Raw genomic sequence first — 14,576 nt, 5'->3', positions numbered from 1 at the left:
TTGTTTTATGGGTGTGAACAGTGCAAAGTGCAATAGAGTCCGTGGACAACTCCATCCCTGTCAGCTATGGGAAAAAAGTGGGTATCTGGGGATTCAACAGAAACCTAATACTTTCTTCCCAAAGCAGGATGTGGTAGAGGTGGTGAGGAAAGATTTTTGATCTTTTGAAGGTCACTACTTACCTGGCAACAACGCCACATGAGTATTGCACAGATCCTTCCTCCGTTAGAACACATCTTCTCTGGGGCTCCTCATTTGCTATAAGACAAGGTCTGGGGCTGTGGATGTGGCTCAAGAGGTAGCGCGCTCGCCTAGCATGCGTGCTGCCCGGGGTTCGATCCTCAGCAGCACCACATACCAACAAAGATGTTGTGTCCGCCGAGAACTAAGAAAAAATGAATAAATGTTAAAATTCTCTCTCTCTCTCTCTCTCTCTCTCTCTCTCTCTCTCTCTCTGTCCCTCTCACTCTCTCTTTAAAAAAAAAAAAAAAAGACAAGGTCTATACTTCTAGATGATACTTGCTGCTCTCCCCAGGAAAATACAAAAGGAGCCATCTGCCCTTCCAACTTTGGATTCCAGGTCCAGTGGTAGACAATTCCCAGATCACAGAAGGCTCTTCCCCCACATACTTGAGTGCGAGCTGTCTCCCATAGCTGGGTTGCTTCTTGGTCCACTTGATGGAGATCCATTCATCCTTGTCAGTCTGTTTCTGTGGCTATAACTGAGTGATATAAAGAATAAAGGTTTATACAGCTCATGGTTTTGGAGACTGAGAATGTCTAAGGTCCAACAACCACATCTACTGAGAATCTTTTTTGCTGGGACTCTGTAGAGTTCTGAAGTGGCATAGGACAACATGTGGGTCTTTCTTTTTCTTCTTATTAAGCTACTAATGCAATCATGGGGATCCCATTCTCATGATCTCATTTTCTGATACACCATTATATATCTGTGGGTTTGTCTTTCCTACTAGAATGTGTGCTCCATGAGGGCAGGAACTGGCTTTCAATTAATTTTTTTATATCCCTGAAAGAGCAGTATCAGTAATTGGTAGGTAAGTGGATGAAATGGATGAGTTCCACTCAACAATGACATTAGCTTTGAAAGACACCAGCAAGTGATTTCTGAAGACATGCCAGACCTCTGTGTCTTGGTCCCCTTTCCACCTCCTCCCTGTCAGCTCTGAGACTTCTTGCCCTGGCTCCCTCCTAACCCAGCTCACCACCTCCTTCCACGGGCCAGGAAGGGCTTAGCCCAGTGTTCTGCACCTTTGGCTGCCCATGAGAACCCCTGGGGAGTGTTAAAACATACTAAGGCCTAGACCTCACTCCAGACCAAATCGACCCTGTGTGTGCAGCTAGGGTTGTGAGCCTCCACCCCCAGGCCACAGAAAGCTCCACATCACATACTCTGAGGCAACAGGGTTTTGTGGAAAAGTCCAGAGGAGAGTAATAAAAAGCAGGGAGGGAGTGAAACCTATCTTCACATCCAGGATAAGCGCTGCCCTGTTGTAATACACTGGGCAACTGTATTGGGAATATCTACTGTGAGGTACTAGATGTGCTTCTGCCCTGGGACCTCGGTCTTAAAATCAACTGTTGCCCAATCTCCCATGGACATTTCACCCACATCACTGTCACAGCACTCAGCATGTGACCAGCCTGCCTAGGCTCTACCGGCTCGTGCACTACAATCTACTATTGACTTACAGTTCAATGAAGCCCGGGCTGGCTACCATCCTTGTCAAACCCTGGCGACCTCTAGTTTAATTGGCATTGGCCTTCTCCCAGGAGGTCAAGCTGAGGTTGTGGGCTGATTACCCAAGGGCCTGTACCCACTCCAGAGGTCAGCCGGATAACTGCATAATTGCTGGGACCAATCCATCATGCCCTGAGGCTGGGCCTCTGGCTTCTGAGCACACTGAGCAACCCAATTTTGACTTTTCTGAGGCTGTGAGGATCTGGAGCAATTTCTATTTGAAAATTTACTCATTAGCCCTGTCTTCATTGGCTGTCTTTTCTCCAACTTCCCCTCTGCTAGAAGGCAAGAGACTTCATTAAAGACCCCTTAACCTTCCTTTAAACTTTTGGTCATTTTAATGGAAACACTTGAATTGGGTTCTTCCAGGAGAAACCAAGTCATAAAAGCAGGAACTTTTTATTTCTCAGGATCACAGAGTGTGAAAGAGGGAGTCAGATTTCAGCTATCATAGAGAGTCTTATGCCTAGCAATCTATTAGAAACACATGCAGAAATTTAAAAAGAGCTGATGGCCAGGTGGACTTATTGAGGCCCATCTCAGAGGTGGGCCTCAGATACTGGCATTTTAAAATCCCCCTTGTGAGGCTAATAGTGGTCAGGGTTATGAACCATTTGTTAGTTAAAATTCCTTTATTTTTATGTGAGAAAATTAAGACTGGAGTGTTTGGGATGAATTCTGAGCCATTAGCCAAGCTTGGATATCCAGGTTATCTGAGGAACCAGAACAGTAAATAGTGACAATAATGTTCTGCTCTTTTCTGCTCATCATATCTCTCTGGACTACTTGCATGTTCTCTTACCTTCCTCCCACTCCCTAATTTTCCATTTCTAGGTAAAATCTCAGAGGTTCTAGAATCTTCTTTTCTTTCTAAACCTCTGATTTAACTTTCACTGATTCGTAGATAAGCTAGAGTACAGGACACCTTGCCCTGGGTTACCCAGCAAGTAACTGCGTTCCATTTTTGGTCCATAGTGGCACAGTGGGCTCTCACCAAGAGGCTTCCAGAAGGATTGTTCATATTCAATTCTTTTTCAAAGATGGATGTTGGCTCATAAAAATGTACCAAGTGTAACTGGGGGGAAAGCAGACATTTTGGGATTATCTTGGCTCCTAAACAATTTGCAGGTATTAAATTATTATGATAACATGAGGGTGGAGTGGTGAAGGAGGAACAGGTAATCAGGCCAGGACTTGAGTGAGGCAAGCAATAGATGGAGGTGCCAACATTAAGGAGGCAGGTGCTCACTCTCAAGGTTGTGCAAGAGCCTCCTTCCACACTGCGGTCCTTGGCTTTCACATGCCTCACCCTAAACCTCTCTCTGAGGCAGGAAGAAGTGGGGGAGAGAAAGTGGAAAAATTCTACTTCAGCTGAAAAGTTAAATCTAGAATTTATTCCAAGTTAAATAGAGTTGGAATGCAAGTACACTAGCTTTAACCTTCCTTGGGCAGCAAGTCCTGTGGAGACCAGAGGCCTTACAAAGCAGAGAAAGCCACAACTGGGAGCCGCTTCCCCCCCCCCCCCCCCCCCCCCCGCCCCAGGGTGCCAAGGAAGTCCTGTGGAAACTTCAGTTTTTCTTCTTCCTTGCTGGGACCTGTCTGCTTTACCAGTCTCATGGAGACTGCAGGTGAAGGAGGCCCCTAGAGAAGCAAAGAATAGGCATCCTCATAAGATGAGTTTAAATAGTTAATTTATTTCATTCCTCTTGCTTGAAAATTTGTTTCAGAAATAAGCCAGAGTCCTGAGGCTTTAGGATCGTTCCCACAATGCAGACCTAGTAGTGTGACTCAGGGAAAGGGAGAGGCTGTCTTCTTAAGCATGGAAACTAAACCTACGGGTCTTCTCATACCCAAGAGTCCAAAGTTAGAGCTTTACACCTTTATTTAATGTAAACTGCAAATTCCTAGAGTTAGCACACAAATCAGTCATTCCTGAGAGCTGGAGGGTGCACCCCACCCACACCCCAGCCTGCCAGGAGCTAGCAAGGCACCCCTCCAGGGCCAGCTCAGGTCCCATTCCTTCTGAGATGATGTGCACCTCGGCCTCTGACCCAAGAGGATGCTCTTTTCACTGTCTGAATCTGACAATTCACTGTCCTTGACATCTTCTCTGTTGACATGAAAATCTATGAATGTGGCTTGGAAGGTGGGCTCCTGGCATAAAGAACATTACTGGAAAAATTGGTCAGAAGTCTGAATGGAGTCTGAAGTTTAGTTATTAGTATTCTACCAATGTTAATTTTTCTTGGTTTGGACAAACGTACCCTGGTTGAGTAAGATGTTAACATTAGGAAAAGCTGGTGGGGGGTCTTTTTGGACTTTTCTCTAAGTCCAAAATTATTCCAAAAAACATTTTTTTTAAATGCTTTCATGTTTTGTTCTGTAGTGAAGTTGAAAGACTGAGCTTTAGAGCAAGAATCTTGGCCCAACCACTTACTAGTTGAGAGCTGTTGGGAAAATAAGTGAACACAAGTCAAGTTTATTTGGCTATGAAGGGGCGATAATGCCTATGTGATCAGGACTGGTACTTGTCCACTAAATATTGGTCCTCCCCACCTATCAGTCATAGAACATGGTTGCCCATCTGGGCTATTATGACTATTTTGGTCTGGTGACTCTCTGGAAGCTGGGATGGAGCTGACAAATACTATATATATCACTCTAGACTGGAGAACTCACATCTGTCCAGGTGTGATAGAGTTTGGATTACAGCAGTGGTTCTTTAATCCGTTTTTACTTCATATTAAATTGGCTGCAGAGCTTTAAGAAAATGTAGACCACACCCCTGGTACTAATCAATTAGTATTTATGAAGGTAGGACCCTGGTATAGATTTTTCTTTTCCCAAGTTCCCCAGGTGACTCCACTGTATAGTAGACTGAGAACTAGTGGATTAGATGGTCTTTAAAATTCCTTCCACTCTCAAGCTTCCGGATATTGCAAAATCCATGTTTTGGCCTTGGGAATGGGTTTCTGTGTCAATTAGCAATGGGTGGATTTGGGAATTCAAAACACTGTGCAAAGTCAGAAGGCACATTCTGAAGGACTGATTTAGGAGGATTAGGAAGTTATGTTTCCTCTTTGTGATCCCCTTCCAGCCCTATCTGTCTCTTCTGAGTGGGTGAAGTTAGCATGAATTTTCAAATGAAGAGAATCACCATGCTACAGAACCATCTTGTTCCCAGATTAGGGAAGTAATTAAGTAGACTCCGAGTAATTTAAGGCTATAAAGAGAAAAGAATTAATAGGGTCAAGAAAAATTTGCCAAAACAAATGTGATTAGAAAAGTACACCTGCTAGTTGTAAGCATTTGGTAAATATAGAAAAAAAAAAAAGCAAAGAATAAAACCACTCATTATATGACTTTCAGAGACAGAGATTATTAACATTTTAGTATATTTAGTTCCCTTCTCTTATTTTCATAAAAGTGGGTTGATGGTGGTTTTAGTCAGCTTTTTATCATTGTGGAGAAAATAACTGACAAGAACAACTTAAAGTAGAAAAGTTTTATTTTGGCTTATGATGTCAGAGGTTTTAGTCCACAGTGGCTGGCTCCATTGCTTTGGGCCTGGGTTAGGGCAAAACATCGTGGAGAAGAACATGGTAAAGAGGAGATGCTTGTAACCGTCAAGAGGCAGAGGGAGGGAGGTAGAGAGTGAAAGAGAGCAGGGGGAAGGTGCTTGGGACAAAATATATTCCCCAAGGGCATGCTCCCAAAGATTCACTCTCTGATCCCACCTCCCACAGCCTCCACCACCTCCCATTAGTCCATTCAGTGTTCAATGGATTAATCCACCTAAAAGGCCAGAGCCTACCTGATCCAACCACTTCTCAAAGCCCCACCTGTGAATACTGCTGTATTGGGGAACAAGTGTTCAACCCATGAGCCTGTGGGGGATACTCTAAAGTCAAACCATAGCAATGGTGAATATAAAGTTTTTTATCCTGCTTTACCACTTATTATTAGTTTTACACTAAATATTGTTGAAACTCTGATTTTAATAGCTACATACCATTTTATCACATGATTATTTCATACTTTGATTTTTTTGGATCATTAAATGTTTTTCCTTTTTCAATTCACTTTAACTAATGGATATTTTTGACTCAAATGTTTTTTGTGGTGTGTGCGTGCCCACAAGTATACCTGTCCTTCAGATAACCGAGGGCTTGTTTTCATATGAAGTAAAAATCTGCTCATGCATATTGTTCGGGAAAGTCTTGTTTATTTTCTTAAGGAGGTCTGGAGGCCCTAACAAATACCTATGGCTTCCTTCTATTCATTTCATGTATTTTGTTCCAAAGATTTCATAATTCCATCTCCACCCCTGTTATTCCCTAGGGTTATGAGAGAATAAGAAAAATATTTTTCATAGACCAGGAATTGTATTCTTTTCTTGGCATGTCCCCTCCCACAAAGCACCTTAAGTCTCTATATGAATAAATGACACAAATAAAGATCTTGTCGGGGCAGGGAGCCTGCCTATTGCTTTTCTGAGGCCCAACGCAACAGTGTTGTTCATATGTTTATGAATGGAGGCTGGTTTGTGCTATGAAATAGGACCAAGTAGAGATGTAAACACATGACATACTGATTTTCACACATAACCCTTTCAGGGAATTTGAGGAAGAAACTGAAGAAAGATGAAAGGGAAAAGGACAAATAGTAGATGAGGTAACAAGGGCCCTGAAAAAAACTAGAGCTCTATCTGATGCTCATTTAATTTCCAGCAGATCCTGTCCACATTCAGATTCAAATTCAGTGGGTCTGCAGGAAGGACCTGAGATTCTGCTTTTCTGAAAAGTCTGCTTGTTGGCAATGCTGCTGCTCCACAGACCTCACTTGAGAAGCAAGGGCCTAGCATGGGTTGCACCATTTTAGCAACAGTGCAAAGGCACACCCCCTCATTGCTGCCATTATTTATTTATTTGTTCTGATTCTCTGACACCTGTTAATGCCTGGTTCATTGGTGATGCTTTTTGTGTGTGTGTTCATGTAAACAATGAGGATGCTTTTACAAAACGTCTCTCAATATTGCACAGGACTCATCTTTTCTCCCAAGTTCCCTCCAGTAGCTTCTCCTTCCCTCTACCATGTTTTTGATTTCTTGAGCTCACTTCCAGGCTTTTCTTGTCTTAGATGACTCATTCAATCAATTTTTCTGTCCTTTCTTTACACAAACTGGTTTTATTTTTCTAGAGATTGCAATGCACAATCCTTGCACCAAAACAGCCTTCCACCTTTTCTTTCTGGTTCCACCTAAGAATAAAATTACAAATGAGATCTCCCAACAGTGGATGAGTTTCAACTAGACTCAACTTAATACTTATAATCAGCTCCAAGATTACTTTCTCATGAAAATGGTTCACCACAATATATGGTTTCCAGACAGACTGGAAGGAGCACTGATGTTTTTCCTAGAATGCAATTTCTATGACACTGTGGTAAACAGGAATTTTCAGACTTGCAGTCAATGATGTCTTTCAAATTCTGTTTGGATGAGACTAATCCCCATGGCTGCCCAACCGCTGTATAACTAAGGATCTGTAGCCCAAATGGTTGGTTCTCTGATCTAAAAGCAATGATTTGGGTGTGAATCACTGACCACAAATTGTAATGCCTGACATCATCCCTCCAAACCCACTCAGGTCAGTAAACAGTGATTAAGCCAACAGAGCTGCAACAAACCTTTCTAGCTTATAAACTAAGTATCCATTTAACTCATGCAAACTTTAAGCTATTTTGGTGACAGTCTCATTAGGTTATTCTGTAGTGCACAATTCAAAAATGACACAAAGTGGAAGACTGTTTGCCCAGCATGTACCAGGCCCTGGATTCCATCTCTAGCACCACACACACAGGAAGAAATTCACAAGCGATGTATCTTTAAGAAACTATTTACGTGCCATTCTATTGAATGAAACTTTCTATTAACTGGCATCTGCACAGATTGGTGTGACCGTGAAAGATGATCAGTCACAATGAGCCTGAAGCACCATTCTAGTACCTTCTAAATCATTAAAGACAGCTGTGACTTTCGTTTAATGCTTTTTGGTGTTAGATCTATTTGAAGTTCATTCTTGGGAAACTGATCTTCTGTGCCTTATAATAATTTATATTGGCAGACTGTTTTCTGGATTATCCAGCATTTTCAACAAGAAAACGTTATAATCTACATCTTAAAGCTGAAGTAATTAAGGCTAAATGATTCACCGGAAGTCCACAGGAGGTAGTGAGTAGAAAAGCCAGGACAAGAATCCAAGTCTTGGGCTGAGGTTGTGGCTCAGTGGTAGAGTGCTTGCCTAGCACGTGTGCGGCCCTAGGTTTGATCCTCAGCACACATAAACAAAGTAAATAAATATTGTGTCCATCTAAATTAAAAAATTAAATATTCAAAAAAAAAAAAGAATCCAAGTCTCCTATTTGGCTCACTATGGCTGTTTTATGATAGTTTGTTATTTGATAATTAAAACAATTATGTTACTTCTCTAACAACCAGTGAAGAACAAGGTTGACCCGATGTTATCCTGGGTCTAAAGTATGACTTGTAAACTAAAGAGATAAGCTTGGTACAGCACATAGAGGTATGCACTGATAGAGTCTGCATGTCCAAAATTCACATGGAAGTTCTTCTTTAATTTATCTGGGGATACTAAGCATTATAACTCCATTTTTTTTCAGATATTTTGATGAGTCAACCAAGAAAAAGAAAATGGCTTGCTACCTTAGAATCATAGCCAATTTCAATTCTATTTGATTCAACAAACATTGGTTAAGTATCCTTATGTGCTTGCATACTGCTGGGCACTGGAAATAGAAAGGCTGACAGGACACAGTCATTTATCCTTGGAGAGGTTCACAGACTTATTAAATGGTTACTGAGACTATTGGAGCAGCCCAAGAAGAAAATGGTCAGCTGGAGGAAGCAAGTTGGAGGGGGGTTGTGGGGCAACAGTTGATTCTTAAGGATGAGAATGCAATTCCCAGGCCTATGGCAGGCAGGTATTATTCCAGAGTCAGGAATGCTGAGGAGTAGTCAAGTAGGCCAGCAATCTGGATGCCTGAAGGTGAGAATTGGAGGTCATGTCAAGAGACAGGGTTGAGTCAAACACGGTTTTTCACAATAATGAACAATACTAATTGGAGTTTACCCATTAATAAGTGGAAACCAAAGAAGAATTTTATGTAGGAGAGTAACTGTGGGTATATGTAGCAACTCCAGTTTTTGACCCACACAAGGGTCCTTCTTTCTCTTCTCTTGCTAGTTACCCTTGTCCTCGATGAGAGTACTTTCTGCTTTTTCAAGTTAATAACCAGACAGCTTCAGCAAAGACTCCAAGACCCATCCCAGTCAGGGGCCTCACATGCTCCCACCTCATAGATGGCATGGTTTGGAGTCCTAAATCATATTATGCTTGACGACCTACTTTATTTACATAAATGGTCACTCACATTACTTAATAGTCAAGATAAAGAAAGTGAGGACTTCCCATGAATCAGAACAAAGTGTGAATCTCTGCTACAGGTGGTTAGATAGTCTAAGTTTTGGGCTGTGCTCTTCTAGGTGCTCTAAGAAGAGTGAATTTTAGAGATCAGTAGATGGAATTAAGATTCCAAAAGAAAATCCTTACTTGCTTTCTGATCAGCAAGTAGACCAGCATTAAAAACAGAAATGTCTTCAGTTTCCTCTGCCCGTGGGGTTCTGGTCTTCTTGAATAAGCTCCTAGTGGGGAAGAAACATGGAGTTCCACTTAATGCCTAAATGGCTCCCTTCCTGGTTATGCAAGGCCATAGAGCCTTTATTAAAAGCAACTCCAGGACAATTTCCCATCTCTGTTCCCACATCTGTCTTCCTTCTTGGCTTCCCAAGTGTCCAATCCAAGCCCCTGAAACTGCTGCCCACCACCTGCTACTCCATTTACAATTATCCTAGTTTAGTGCTCGCTTCGGCAGCACATATACAATTATCCTAGTTTGGCATGTGTGTCCCCTCCACCCTGAGCACAATGCATTCAGACAAGGGACACCCCACCTTCCCTCAGACTCTCACAGTCAGCTCCTGCCTGGCACAGCAGGAAAACAATCATGGCATAATTTGCAAACTGTGAGAAAAGTAACAAAAGCATTCTCACTCTGGCTCAATTGCTTAATATTTGCTTTGTGCTTATTTGAGGATAACTCAGTATATTAGTCAGGATTCTTCTAATAAACAGAACCAATAGGGTGCGTGTATTTGTGTGTGTGTGTCTAACAGAGAAAGAGAGAGAGAGAGAGAGAGAGAGAGAGAGAGAGAGAGAGAGAGAGAGAGAGAGACTGATTAAAGGAATTGGCTCAAATGATTATGGAGCCTGACAAGTGCCAAGATCTGAAGGGTGATTCAGCAAGCTGATGACCCAGAAGAGTGGATGGTATAGTTCCAGTTCAGGTCTAAAGGACTGAGAGCCAGGGGAACTGACGGGGTGGTTCAAGTTAAAAGGGTGGTAGGCTTGAGACCCAAGAAGAACCCAAGTTCCCGGTTTCCATTTGAAGGCAGCCAGGCAGGAGGAATTCTCTCTTGCTTGAAGAAGGGCCAGTCTTTTATTCTCTTTAGTCCTTCAACTAATTGGTCGATTCCCACCCACTGTAGGTAGGGACATCTGCTTTATTCAGTCTACCAATTTAAAAGTTAATCTAATACCAAATACTCTTATAGCAATAACCAAAGTAATGGTAGATCTAATACTTTATTATTTAAGGACTGGACTCTATGGTCTAGTCAAATTGACACATAAAATTAACTATACACCCAAAATATCAATAAAGTTTATATACTGTGAAGTCATCCATGATTTGCGCAGTACGTAGAAAGTAGATTTATTTTACATGCACTCAGGATTATGTAAACTTTATCATTTCTATAAGTTAAGTTTGTCAAGTAGACAGGTTTTTTTTTTTTGAGACAGCACGTTTATTTATAATTTAACTAGTATGCAAATACAACTTTTATCTACCAGTACCTTCACTAATATTTTAATTATCTTTGATTCTTTCTTTGAAGGATGAAAATTTTAAAAGTACATGCTTCATATTTCTTTTGAGCCTTTTATCTTATACCTTTCTTGACTTTGTAGATATTTTTAGAGAAATATATTAAAAACTGTCATTCTCAGTTCTAGTGGCTCTTAATGGAAAGGAGGGAGCTAGTTGCAACTGATACTGAATTAGAGGTGGAAGAGAGATAGCTAGAGAGGAATGGCTACAGACCATTCCTCCCCTAGGGAGGAGGGAGACCGTGGTCCAAACCACTAAGCTGGAATAGAGCAGAGTTTGATCCAGGCTGGCCTGGGCTGTGGGGAATTCTATCCAAACTGAACAGGCAGGGCACAAGATGAAATTTCTAAGAAGAGTTCAGATGCCATATTTGTGTTCAACATATTTATTCAAGAACCTATCTGTCTTATGGATAAGATTAGAACAAATGGGGCTCTAGTCAATGTCTCAGAGTTTATGGATAGGCCCTAGATTCAACAGGCAGACGGAAAGGGAACAAAATCAGAAGCCATGGAGAACAGTAAGACAGAGGCCATATTCTGTGGCTTGTGATAGGGGGCTATAGTTCTATGGTCCTATCAGCCAGGTTAATTTTTACCAAGAACACCTGACACTGGGCATGGGGCTTTTCCGGGTTGCCCTCAGCAGGAGAGAAGGCTCCATATACACCATAAGCTTGGCTTCACATCTGCTCAAGAACCAGGAAGAATGAGTATGAGCTTGGAGTTCCTCTCCATAAGCCGTAACTACCCACAGATATTATTGTCTTATATTTACTTTACAGTTTATGTAAGGGAAGTTTCATACATACTGCCTCAAACTGAATCTGATTCTATGCCAAGAAACATGAATAGATGGGGAACTACTGGAGATGAGGAAATGAGGGTCAAGTAACTTGGACCAAGATTACCTACAGTTAATACTGGTATTTTGCTTCCCACTCAAGTGCCACCTTTCCATATTTGGAGATCAGGTCCAAGGCATCTACAGGAAGCTTCTGGATTTAAAAAAAAAAATAAAAATTGATGGTTCTGGATAAAGACACACCTGTAGTTCTGCTCAGGTTTGCACTGGGCCCTGGGAGCCTTATGCAGACAGGTTCCATGGGCCTCTGCTTCTTTGGCTCCCAGTCACCTAACTAGGCTTGCTCCAGATACTGTGATGTGTCTGTCTCCGCTCATCAGACCTACCTGCTCTCCTCCCTTTCCTTGAATGACACGTCTAGATGTCTAGATTGGACTTAGATCCTCACAGTTTACCTGCAAAATCCTTACCTCACTCTTTATGGAAGGAAATGGTGAATTAGTTATCTCAAGATCCCTTAGGGTGAAGGTCTTGGAGAGCAGATACTTATGAAATTCCTCATGAAAGGGAATAAAATGTAGTTCAGGAAGGAAATATGTATTTCCTTCCTGGAAATACGTAATACGTATTTAATAATAAGTATTATTATTAAATAAGTAATAAGTATTTATTAATAAGTATTTTCTTATTCATAAATAATAAGTATTTCCTTCCTGCACTACATTTTATTCCCTTTCATGAGGAATTTCTTGTGTGCCCTTTAGATGATGTAAGAATTATGTCTCTTGTGTGGATGGTGGTCTTGCCCTTACAATGATCCTTGTCAGAAAGTCGTTGCTGTTTGTAAAATGGGGAAGTAAATCTCCACACCTATGCATGGAAGTGCTAAAAGGCGATGATTAATTTATTTAAAGCCATGAACCTAGTTAGAGGCAAGATAGGACAGGGCTCTCAATCTCTTTGCTCTGGGTTTCTCTAAATGACAGGCAACACTGCAAAGCATGGATTCCTCTTCTATTCAACCCGCACAAAGAACTAGTTATAAATCTCCTGTAGGTAGAAAGTGACAAGAAAATGATCAAAAGAGACATGATGGTATTCTTCATTCTTTCCTCATCCTTTGGCATCTTTCTTAACATCCAAAGCAAAATATTTTGAGACAACACAAAGGTGATTGGTTACTGTGTGGGTTTTTATAAAATAGCCAACAATCTCCTCTTTAAACCTTCCAAGTGCCTTACACTTATTCCAAAGATACATATGATTCTTATGTAGTGTGTATTTTTGTAGTGCTGGGGTTCAAATGCAGGGCCTTGCATGTGCTAAGCATGCTCTCTACCATTGCGCTACACCCGCCACCAACTCCACTTATAATCCTTAATCTGTAGACTTTGTCTGGGGCTCAGGATGAGTCTCAGACCAGGTTGCTGGTCATAGGATAAATATACACATCTCTGTAATAGCCTAAGTGTTGGCTTCAGTGGGTCTTGGAGACTCATAACTTTCTGAGTGTCAAAGTGGACCAGACAGGCTTTGGTATAGGAAATAAATGGCACTTTTCTGATAACTCTGTGTCTTAGCTTGGGCACCCTAAAATCTGAGTCCTAGATGGACTCAGATGCACTTCAGAGAGTGAAGCAGGATATGACAGGAAAAGGAATTAAGCAAGGATGTGATCTCAGGTGGAATCTAACTTTGGTATGATCCCAAAGAAGAAGGAATTGTACCACTGAGCTGGTCCCACCTTTTGGAAGGGGTGCAGCTTTTTGTATAGGGGACCACTCCCCATCAATCAGGCAATGTGGACTGTCTTGGAAGAGGGTGGTGTTGTAAACTTCAGAACCAAGGGCTTCTGTGCAGTAAAGGCAACTCTCTAAAGAAGGAGTCAACTGTGAGCCCTTCACAGCCACTCAGGAGGGACACAGACAGGGTCCATCTACAATATGGGCTAAATATCAACACAGGCCATTGGCAAAGCCAAGACAATAGAGACGCCTGTGAAATTCTGGGAAGAAAATGGCTTCCTGGAATTAAGCAGAGCAGGTATTACTAGGAGATAAATCCAGGTTTTCAGGGTCCTAAAGCTTGTTAAAAATTGAGAAACTCTTTCTAAAGAGAAGAACACAGCCTGTGCACATGACGTCCTGAAGCTGAAGCTTGTCAGCTTCATCCATCTGTAGGTATTTTAGTTTCCAACACAGAACAGAAAACTGGGTTCAGAGTTTAAGTGAAATTGACCAAGGACATCAATCAATGAAGTGGCTCTGTTTCTGGCTCATAGTCCAGCATCTGCTTTGTGATAACAGTAGCCATACCCACTGCAGCAGACTTCTGGGAAAGCCAGGAGATAACAAACATGCTTTGTAAGCCCTCCCTGAAATGCCATGTAGCTGTAAGGCATTAGTATTAAATGGACAATTGATCTGTGAGGTGAAATGTTGCCAACTTGAATAATTTGGTCAAAGGGGTTATGTGTGTGTGTGTGTGTGTGTGTGTGTGTGTATTCCCCCCACCCCTCCTGAGTTTGATGCAGTTCTTCCTAGATTTGTGCAATGCTTTTTTTTTCCCCCAGCATCCCTGGCTTGATTCAAAGTTGCAAGTTTCCGAAGTTGGCATAAGTTATACACTGATAAATCTTCCAGGCTCAAGGTTATTTGCCTGAGCATGGAAACAGAGAATGGAGGCTTTATTATAGAAAACAAGAACACACTGCCTCATCATCCTACTGGAATATATAGTTGATGAACATTCAACAGTTCTTAAGAGGCAAGGTTGAGGAGCTGAGAGAAGAAATGGAGGTCTCTTGAATTCTGATAGAGCAATAAATTCCTGAAAACAATTCTTGATTCAAAAACTGTGGCTAATTGGCACAGCTGACTCTAAGTCCTGGATATTACAATTTGTGCCCAATGAGTTTTCCCTCATCCAAATTTTCATCATTGATAGGTTGGAGGGGTCTCTCATCCCCTGAAGGTAAGTGGGA

Source organism: Urocitellus parryii, chromosome 12 (assembly GCF_045843805.1).
Source record: "Urocitellus parryii isolate mUroPar1 chromosome 12, mUroPar1.hap1, whole genome shotgun sequence".
NCBI lineage: Eukaryota > Metazoa > Chordata > Mammalia > Rodentia > Sciuridae > Urocitellus > Urocitellus parryii.
Note: the sequence above shows the minus strand (reverse complement) of the source record.